Genomic DNA, 8,429 nt, shown 5'->3' with positions numbered 1-8,429 from the left:
TAGGGGCGCCTGGGTGGCGCAGTCGGTTAAGAGGCCGACTTCAGCCAGGTTACGATCTCGCGGTCCGGAAGTTCGAGCCCCGCGTCGGGCTCTGGGCTGATGGCTCAGAGCCTGGAGCCTGTTTCCGATTCTGTGTCTCCCTCTCTCTCTGCCCCTCCCCCGTTCATGCTCTGTCTCTCTCTGTCCCAAAAATAAATAAACGTTGAAAAAAAAAAATTTAAAAACATACATTTTAAATTTCACCAAAGTGGCTGTTCTAATTTTATACCTCCACGTTACCTAAGAGTTTCTGTTTCTCAGTTTCCCTCCCTTTCTCAAAACCATCAGATTGTCACATTTACTATCAGGTGATAGTTTTCAAGTGGTCATATGAACAGAAAATTTCAATATAATTCTACATGAAAAGAAAGGGCCAGAGGAGGCTTGGTGTGGCAGAAAAGACTTTGAAGGGGTTCAGTGCAGTGTTTCGAGCGTTACCCTTTGGTTTCCCTCAACGTGTAAAAAAAAATGACACAACGAAAGAGAACACTGCAAAACGCCGGGAGGGCAATCTGTGTTCCAAGCTCAAATCCGACTCATTCTTGGCGAGCCCCAGCCCTCGTGCAGTGGTACGACCTGGCAGCGGCTTCCCCCCGCGGTGCGGATTGGTTCCGTCCCCAGACGCCGGCGCCTGCGCTCCCACCAGCCCAAGAGCGCGACTCCTCCCCTCCTCCCCGCGGTGCCTCAGCTTTGCGCGCGCGCCGGCCCCGCGCTCCTGACGCGCTGCGGACGCTCGCGACCCGCAGCGCCCCGGGGGAGGGGCTCGGCTGAGGGCCGACGGCCGGTCGGTGAGTACCTGCCGCCTCCACACACCTGCAGCCCGCGGTCTTCTCTCTTCCTCCTTTCTCTTCCGGGGGCCGCGGCCCGCTCTTCAACCGAGCGGGCGCCGCTGACGCTGGGTAGGGCCCTCTTGGCGCAGGGACTGATCTCTCCGGACGCCGAGGTGGCCCCTCAGGCTGTTGGGTGGGCGTCTCTGGACGCCGGGGTGGGAACACAGGATGCGGGCGGGCACCTCCCGACGCGAGAGTGGGGCCCTTTGGTACACCAGGGTGGGCCGTAGGGACTTCGCTGGGCGCCTCCTGACGCGGTGGTGGCCTTCCTCCCTCAGGTGCCAGGCCTGACCCCCCCCCCCGCCGCCGCTCCCCCCTGCCCCCCCCCGCTCCCCCTCCCCCTCGCGCCGGGGGGTGCGGCCTTTATCTTCCTGGGCGCTCCTTCGTTATTTCTCGTGCGACGATGGGCTCTTGACCCCGCCCGTCCCTCGAAAGCGTCTTCCTCACGCTGAACTCCCCGGGAGGCAGCTCAGTGTTCGCCGTGTCCCCCCCACGGGGCCCCACAGCCCGGACCTCTACCGGAGCTAGGGCCATTGGGCCCCTCCGCTGCCCGCCCCCCCCCCCCCCCTTTCGGGCCAGGCTACCGTTCAGTTGCGGAGTGATTAGTTATTTGCTCAGAAAAAAATCTGTTCCTTGGAAATCTTTATTGTTTGCCACTTTCCCCTCTAACGGAACTGATGTTTCTTTCTGTATGATGACAGTGTTTCAAGCTTGTTACACGTACACATTTATAGATCATCTTAACGACACTTATATGAAATAGGTACTATTCTAAGTTTACAGATGAGGTAACCTGTCTGATAAGTGGTAGGGCTGTTTTGAATCCAGTCAGCCTAATGTTCTTGTTTTTTTTTTTTTTTTTTTTTAGCTTTTTATTTTTTTTATTTTTTTAAATTTATTTTTGGGACAGAGAGAGAGACAGAGCATGAACGGGGGAGGGGCAGAGAGAGAGGGAGACACAGAATCAGAAACAGGCTCCAGGCTCTGAGCCATCAGCCCAGAGCCCGACGCGGGGCTCGAACTCACGGACCGCGAGATCGTGACCTGGCTGAAGTCGGACGCTTAACCGACTGCGCCATCCAGGCGCCCCAGCCTAATGTTCTTGTATGTAGTCACTGTATCATACTGAGATATAAGTAATGTCCAGGAAAAAGTGAAAGTTTTATGCTTCTGTATTTTTTTTCTGTCGGGAGCTAGTGCTTTGTAGATGAATCAAAGAATGTGTTTTTGGAATCAGGCATATCGAGCTGCAGTTCACAACATATCCATTTACCAACCTAGGAACTTGCCAATTGTTTGATTTTGAGTAAGTTTACAAACATTAAAATACTGATAAAAATCGTTAAAATAATGATTAGTGATAAATAGTGTAAAATAGTGAATCCTACCACATATAGTTATTGGGAAGATAACCTTTATAATGTGTGTGAGGTACCAAGAATAGTGTCCCAGGACTCCATAAATAACTATAATTATCACTCAAAATGTGTTTGGAGTTTGTTGTTACACACTTATCCTGAGGCCGAGAATAAAGAATAAGTGTGTGTGTGTGTTTGTAAAGGTATTTACCTTTTTTAAAAAAATGTTTTATTTCTTTTTGAGTGAGACAGTGTATGTCTGTGGGGGAGGGGCAGAGAGCGAGGGAGACAGAAGATCGAAATTGGGCTCTGCCCCACCTCACAAATTGTGAGATCATGACCTGAGCCAAAATTGGAGGCTGGGCAGAGACAACCAGTGGCCCCCATTTACCTTTTTTTTTTAAAACAAGGAAACAATCTGTGAAATCAGGTGATAAAGAGGTTGGTACCACATTTCTTGAATAGTGACTTAATAACTTATAGTCAGTCATTCATAAAGAATTGTTAAGGTCCCTGTGTCCTTAAGCTTTCAAAGCAGGTTTGGTAGGTAGAATGTCAAGATTTAAAATTATATTTTCAGTGATTGTTCTTCAGATAGATAAGGATGATAGATGTGCTTAAAGAAAATGACAAATAGTATCCTAAATTGGAGATTTTCAAGGATAGTACCAAAAAAAGCTACGTGAGAAATAATAATAATAAAAAAAACCACGTCTTATTATTGCATCACCTTTACTGCTTGTACATTCTTTTAGAGACATTTTGTTCCTGTCGTAATTAAGATGAGGCTTTTGGCCTCTAGGCTCTATTTATCCTTCACAGTTAGTGGTAATTCATTCTATAGCCTCAGTTCAAATAATTGAAGATAAGCCATTATTTTAGTGAGTTCTTTATTTTGAAGGGTAGCAACTTAAATAAATAGTAACTGAGCTATATGTTGGCCTGTGTGTTTATATTGGCCAAACAGTGGGGCACCTGGGTGGCTAAGTTGGTTGGGCATCCAACTTCAGCACAGGTCATGATCTCGAGGTTCACAAGTTAGAACCCGGAGTCCAGCTCTGTGCTGACAGCTCAGAGCCTGGAGCCTGCTTCAGATTCTTTGTCTCCCTCTTTCTCTCTCTCTGCCCCTCCCCTGCTCACGCTCCGTCTCTCTCAGAAATAAACATTAAAAAAATTAAATTGGCCAACCAATGCCTTGTTTTTACTCTTAAGAGTTACTGTGGAGCAAAGTGGCTACATCTCATGAAGCACTGAATTTTGGAGTCTGTATCTGTGGGGTGCCTTTACTTAATGCTTCTTACCTATCTCTTATCTGCTTAATTCTTTGAAAACCCACTTTGAGACTACAGGTGGTTCTGTGCTACAGAAAAGGGTTTTTATTTACTCATCTTTAAGAAATACATATATTTGGTGGTATAGCTATTATTCATGTCAGATTTGAGCACTTTTGTTTAAATAACTCTAGGGTACAGAAAACATTTAATAAGATGAAAGCTATTCCATAGAAGATGTTTTCCTGGGGCACCGTGATTCCTTGAGAATTCTCTCAAACTAATTCCGACATCCAGGTTTTACCTATGCTATTCAACCTGTAATAATTTTATCCTTTTATGCCTTTTTGTAGTATTTAATAATTTAAATATATACATTAAGCTGTTCATTCAGCACATATTTATGTGTGCATACCATATATTAGGTAGCAGTTTTAGTTAGAAGAGGTGTAAAGATTAAGTTATAGAGTATTGGAGTCAGGTGACAGAATTGCAAGTGCCTGCTTTGTAACTTTGGACAAGTTACTTTTCTGTACTTATGCTTCCTAGTAATAATTATATATACTTCTTAGGTTTTTATGAAGATTAGTTAATTAAGAATATTTTTGGACCATCAGGGCACGTAGGTGGCTCAGTTGGTTAAGCATCTGACTCGATTTTAGCTTAGGTCATCATCTCAGGGTTGTGAGATTGAGCCCCACGTTGGGCTCCGTGCTGGGTGTGGAGCCGGCTTCAAATTCTCTCCCTCCCTCCCTCTCTCTCTCTGCCCCTCCCCCCTCTAAAAAATAAATAAATTAAAAAAGTTAAAAATATCTATCTAGGGACCCTTGAATTGCCGTGTGAATTTTAGGATCAGCTTGTTGATTTACACACACACACACACACACACACACACACACACACACACACACAATGAACCAGGATTTTATTAGGTATTGTATTGAATTGATATGTTAGTTTAAAGAGTATTGCCATATTTGGGGCTCCTGGGTGGCTCAGTCAGTTAAGTGTCCGACTTGGGCTCGGGTCATGATGTCACGGTCTGTAAGTTCGAGCTCTGCATTGGGCTCTGTGCTGTCAGTTCAGAGCTTGAGCTTGTTTCAGATTCTGTGTCTCCCTCTCTCTCTGCCCCTCCCCCACTCACTCTCTCTCAAAATATGAATAAACATTAAAAAAATAAATAAAATATTAAAGAGTATTACCATATGAAATCTTTTGATCTTTGAGCGTGGGATGTTTTTCATTTTTTAGATCTCTCATTTCTTTAAAAAATGATTTGTAGCTTTCAGAGTATAAGTTTTGCATGTCTTCTGTTAGGTAAAGTTAGTCCTTATGATGCTATTGTAAATGGAATTGTTTTCTCAACTTTATTTTCACATTGCTCATTTTGAATGTCTAGAAATAGTTTTATTTATTGATTTTGTATTCTGCAGCCTTGCCAAACTTGTGTATTCTGATGGTTTTCTTTTTTAAAAAAATTTTTAACGTTTATTTTTGAGAGAAAGAGAGCATGAGCGGGAGAGGGAGACACAGAATCTGAAGCAGGCTCCAGGCTCTGAGCTGTTAGCACAGAGCCTGATGCGGGGCTTGAATTCAGGAACAGTGAAACCATGACCTGAGCTGAAGTTGGATGCTTAACCAACTGAGCCACCTAGTCACCCCTCTAATAGGGTTTTGTTTTGTTTTGTTTTTAGTGGATTCCTTAGAATTTTCTATATACAATATCATTGTATCTGAAAATATAGTTTTACTTCTTTCTTTCCAATCTATATGCTTTTTATTTCTTTCTTTCTCTCTTTTTGCCTAATTGCTTTGGCTAGGACCTCCAGTATAATGTTGAATAAAAGTGCTGAGAGTGGACATCCTTGTTTTGTACCTGTTCTAAGGGGAAAGCTTTTAGTCTTTCACCATTAAGTATGATATGTATTTTTAATTAAAAATTTTTAATGTTTATTTATATTTGAGAGAGGGAGAGAGAGAGAGAGAGAGAGAGAGAGAGAGATAGTGTGTGAGCAGGGGAGGGGCAGAGAGAGAGATGGAGACACAGAATCTGAAGCAGGCTCCAGGCTCTGAGCTGTCAGCACAGAGCCCGCCTCGGGGCTTGAACCCACGAACCGTGAGATCATGACCTGAGCCAAAGTCAGACGCTTAACCGACTGAGCCACCCAGGTGCCCCACTTTTGACACTCTAAATATAACTTGTCTTGGGGCGCCTGGGTGGCGCAGTCGGTTAAGCGTCCGACTTCAGCCAGGTCACGATCTTGCGGTCCGTGAGTTCGATCCCCGCGTCAGGCTCTGGGCTGATGGCTCAGAGCCTGGAGCCTGTTTCCGATTCTGTGTCTCCCTCTCTCTCTGCCCCTCCCCCATTCATGCTCTGTCTCTCTCTGTCCCAAAAATAAATAAATGTTGAAAAAATTTTTTTAAATATAACTTGTCTTGATGTGGATTCCTTTGGGTTCATCTTTTTTAGAACTCTCTGGGCTTCCTGGATCTGGATGTCTGTTTTCTTTCCCAGATTAGGGAAATTTTTATCCATTATTTCTTCAAATAATTTTCCTTCTTGTTTCTCTCCCTCTTCTGGGACCCTTGTAATGTGAATGTCAGTCTGCCTGGTTTTGTCCTTTCCATAAGTTCTTTAATGTGTCTTCACTCTATTCATCTTTTTTCTTGTGCTGCTCTAATTGAATGAGTTCCATTGGTCTGTCTTCAAGTGCAGTGATCTTTTCTTTTTCATATAGTCTGATGTTGAACCCCTCTATTGTATTTTTCAGTTATATTATTGCATTCTTCAGTAATGTGATTTCTGTTTGGTACTCTCTTTTATTTTCTTTTAATTAAAATTCTCATTATGTTTATTCATTCTCCTGAGTGTAGTGCGTAATTTTTGTGACTGTTATTTTGAACTCCTTTGTCAGGTAAATGACTTATCTCTCTTTTGTTAAGGCGTTTTTCTGAATTTTATCTAATTCTTTTTGTTTGGAACATCTTCCTCTGGTTTTGTTTTGTTTTTTGCTTTTTGTTTGTTTTTGTATTTTCTTTGACTCCATGTTGATTCTGTGCATTAGATAAAATAGCAAGTTTTGAAAGAATGGCCTTATGTAGGAAATGAATCTTATTTTTCAGCTTTGCCATAGCTTTTAGTTGTCTTTCAAACCTTTGTGATTATCCAAGCAGCCTAGTATATTTTTAGTGGTTCCTGGCACTTGAAGGTATGCCAAGAACTGCCAATGTCCCAAAGGGGAGGAACTCAGTCATCACCTAGGTTGAGGCTGTTTGGAAGCCAGACTCTCAGGCTGCAGCATTTAAAGTATGCAAATATATAAAATCCTGCAGGACTGTCAGTGTAAGTAAGTCCTGGTGGCCCCCAGAAGCAGGTGATCTGGAAGTATCCCCTGGGAAGCAGCTGTAAAAATTGGAGTATCAGACAAGGGCACAAACTCCTTTCTGGGAGATACTGGCAAGCTTGAATGAGGCAGAGGGAGATGCAAAGATGGTGCCTACTGGCCTCTGCCTTTGAATATTTCAGTAGTCACCCACATGTATGTTAAATTAGATGCCTGTGCCTCAGGCTGATGTTTTAAGATAAACAAATAAGTCTCTCTCACAGAAAGTCTTGGTGCTTTTCAGTTGGCTGCCTTTGTGTTGAGCCCTGGGGTGGGTGAGTTGGTATGTGTCAGCTTTTTGAGAACTGCTTTTCAATTCATTTTGGTTTTGGGAGTCTTAATGGATGCAAGCTTGTTGGCTTTCAGAGCTAGATGTTTAGGGGGCTTATCTCTCAGTTGCAGGTCTGAAAAGTTGTGATGCCAGATATGCGATTCAAACTGATCTCTCCTCAGGGAGAAGCTCCTGGGTCGACTCACCCCGCCCCCACTGTGGGTTGTTGTGCCTAGGGTGGGGATTATGATGAGATTTCTCTTAACTTTGCTTTGATGTGGTTTCCCTCTCATTTGTCTTATGTGAATGGGTTGCTCTGCCAGGTTTTAAGTTTATTTCAAAATAATTTGTTCCATATATATTTGTAGACTTGGTGTGTCTATAGGAGGAGGTTAAATCAAGATTTTTACTATGTCATCTTGAACTGGACCCTCCTTTCAAAATATTTTAAGTTTTCATTTGTAAGTCTTGCCTTATTTTGTTACATTTATTCTTAAGAATTTCATTATTTTTGATGTTATTAGAAATGGAATTTTTAAAATTCAGTTTTTGGATTCTTATTGCTAGTGGATAACACTACAATTGATTTTTGTATGTTGACTGTATGCTGCAGTCTTTTCTGAACTTCTTTATTGGTTATAATAGTTTTTCAGTGGAGTCCGTAATTTTTTTGTTTTTTTAAATACAAGACCATGTCATCTGCAGATAGTGATAGTTTTACTTCTTCCTTTCCAATTTGGATGTCTTTTTTTTTTTTTAATGTTTATTTATTTATTTTTGAGAGAGAATGGGCAAGCAAGGGAAGGACAGAGAGCGAGGGAGACAGAATCCCAAGTAGGCTCTGTGCTGTCAGCACAGAGCCTGATACGGGGCTCAAACTCATGAACCATGAGATCATGACCTGAGCTGAAACCAAAAGTTGGACACTTAAGCGACTGAGCCACCCAGGCGCCCCAGTTTGGATATCTTTTATTTCTTCTTGCGTAGATGACCTGCCTTGAACTTCCAGGATAATGTTCATTAGAAATGATGAAAGCAGACATCCTTGTCTTGTTCCTGTCTTAAGGAGAAAGCATTCAGTCTTTTATGTTTAAGTGTCATATTAACTATGGGTTGGTTTTTTGGTTTTTGTTTTTGTTTTTTGGAGATGTTCTTTATCAAGTGGAGGCATTGCTGTTGAAAAATAGTTCCTTTAAATTATAATACATAGTCAAGAGAACCGACTATCTAAGTTAATGTTTAAATAACTGGGATAAATTATTATATTATTTTTATTG

The 8,429-nt window shown here is 42.5% G+C and overlaps 1 protein-coding gene across 4 annotated transcripts in view; it reads left to right on the top strand.

Moving 5' to 3' along the window:
* The first annotated feature begins 674 nt into the window (after positions 1–674).
* Positions 675–8,429, top strand: part of UIMC1 (ubiquitin interaction motif containing 1) — a 118,504-nt gene continuing 110,749 nt past the window's right edge. For 3 of the 4 annotated variants that reach the window (XR_015240642.1, XM_086676460.1, XM_086676655.1), the window contains exon 1: positions 675–827. The gene's annotated coding sequence lies outside the window, so the exon portion shown is untranslated. The remainder of the gene's footprint in view (positions 828–8,429) is intronic. The other variant, XM_086676724.1, reaches the window with a different exon arrangement.

Source organism: Puma concolor, chromosome A1 (genome assembly GCF_028749965.1).
Source record: "Puma concolor isolate L17-30 chromosome A1, mPumCon1.1.hap2, whole genome shotgun sequence".
Lineage (NCBI taxonomy): Eukaryota > Metazoa > Chordata > Mammalia > Carnivora > Felidae > Puma > Puma concolor.
The sequence above is the reverse complement of the archived record's forward strand: the minus strand, read 5'-3'. Positions and strand labels throughout refer to the sequence as shown.